The 1,779-nt window shown below is 42.8% G+C and overlaps 1 long non-coding RNA gene across 1 annotated transcript; it reads left to right on the plus strand.

Annotated features, from left to right (window-relative positions):
- Positions 1-691: 691 nt before the first annotated feature.
- LOC139024619 (uncharacterized) lies at positions 692-1,610 on the plus strand. Its single transcript, XR_011475950.1, has 2 exons — positions 692-1,345; positions 1,481-1,610. It is a non-coding gene; the product is annotated as an uncharacterized lncRNA (long non-coding RNA).
- Positions 1,611-1,779: the final 169 nt, after the last annotated feature.

A 1,779-nucleotide genomic window follows, 5' to 3' on the forward strand; every position in this document is an offset into this window, starting at 1 on the left:
GAGACTATAACCACACCAGAGCAGACAGCACACAGATGGGTGGTTCAGGAGACTATAACCACACCAGAGCAGACAGCACACAGATGGGTGGTTCAGGAGACTATAACCACACCAGAGCAGACAACACACAGATGGGTGGTTCAGGAGACTATAACCACACCAGAGCAGACAACACACAGATGGGTGGTGGGTGGTTCAGATGGGTGGTTAAAACGGCTCAATTCGTCAGGGCGTTCCACAGGGATGCTGGCTCACGTTGACTACAATGCTTCCCACAGTTGTGTCAAGTTGGCTGGATGTCCTTTGTGTGGTGGACCATTCTTGATACACACAGGAAACTGTTGAGCGTGGGAAAATCCAGCAGCGTTGCAGTTCTTGACCCAAACCGGTGCCCCTGCTACCATACCCCCGTTCAAAGGCACTTAAATATTTTGTCTTGCCCATTCATCCTCTGAATGGCATCACACACACAATCCATGTCTCAAGGCTTAAAAATCCTTCTTTAACCCGTCTCCTCCCCTTCATCTACACTGATTTGAAGTGGATTTAACAGGTGACATCATAGCCTTCACCTGGTCAATCTCACAGAAAAGCAGGTGTTCTTAATATTTTTTGTCTACTCGGTGTATTTTCTAWCAATCTACAGATGGTGTGTGTGACTATGACCCTTGAAGAATACAATCATACTGGTTGTTTTATTGACATAATAAGTCAAGGATTTCAAACTCATAACATGGCTGTTATTGCACTTTCAGACTTCCGATATTCTTCATTTGATAAAGATTCATGCAAGATATGGCTAATATCAACACTATAGTGTTTTGGAGTTGCTGAACATCACTGCTGAATACACACACACGCCCCTGTACACACTATGGCTATGTATCCACGCAAAAGCTACACAACTCATGGTAATGTATGGCTTATACATCATTATCACACACAACAGGAGTGCAATTWCAACTAAGGTTGTGCATAACATACTGCAATCATTTACAACCGTTGTCTCTCCCAAATACATAGTTATTTTAAAGCTGTGAATAAAAWTGGTAGTGTCAGGAAGGAGGAGAAACTACTTATTGCTCAGTCGTCTATGATTGGTTTATAACTCCATTATGTAAAAAAAAAAAAAAAATTATCCTTAATTTCTAGGATAGTCGTTGCTAAGCGGTCACAGTATCCAGAGTGAAGACGGGGATATTTCAGATAACTCACTATACTTTTACTTTGTGTACCTGCAACACACTACTTCTGAACTGGGTAGTACTAAAAACAGTCAGATATTTTTCTTTTTAAATCCACACTGAGTGAATACTTCCCTTCCATAACCCATTCTCAGTTCCAGGTGTCTTTATTAACCCCAGCCCTCTCATATAGTTCCGAGACCGCGTGCTCATTTATAAAAACCCAAGTCCTCTTCTGGTTTCCAGGTCCATGTCTTTCTAGTTAACCACAAGAACCCACCTCTCTAGTTTCCCAGGTGTCTTTATAACCCAGCCTCTCAGTTCCAGGTGTCTTTATAACCCACCCTCTCAGTTCCAGGTGCCTTTATAACCCAGCCTCTCAGTTCCAGGTGTCTTTATAACCCAGCCTCTCAGTTCCAGGTGTCTTTCCTATATAAGCCATGCAAAGCATTTACAACGTAGTGCAAGAATCTATTAAGGTTAAGGCAAAGTAATGGGTGGTCTGGTTGTTAAGGTGAGAGGAGACCACACGTACGTAGTCTGGTTGTTAAGGTGAGAGGAGACCACACGTACGTAGTCTGGTTGTTAAGGTGAG

This window comes from Salvelinus sp. IW2-2015, unplaced genomic scaffold, assembly GCF_002910315.2.
Source record: "Salvelinus sp. IW2-2015 unplaced genomic scaffold, ASM291031v2 Un_scaffold1708, whole genome shotgun sequence".
In the NCBI taxonomy this organism is placed as follows: Eukaryota; Metazoa; Chordata; class Actinopteri; order Salmoniformes; family Salmonidae; genus Salvelinus; species Salvelinus sp. IW2-2015.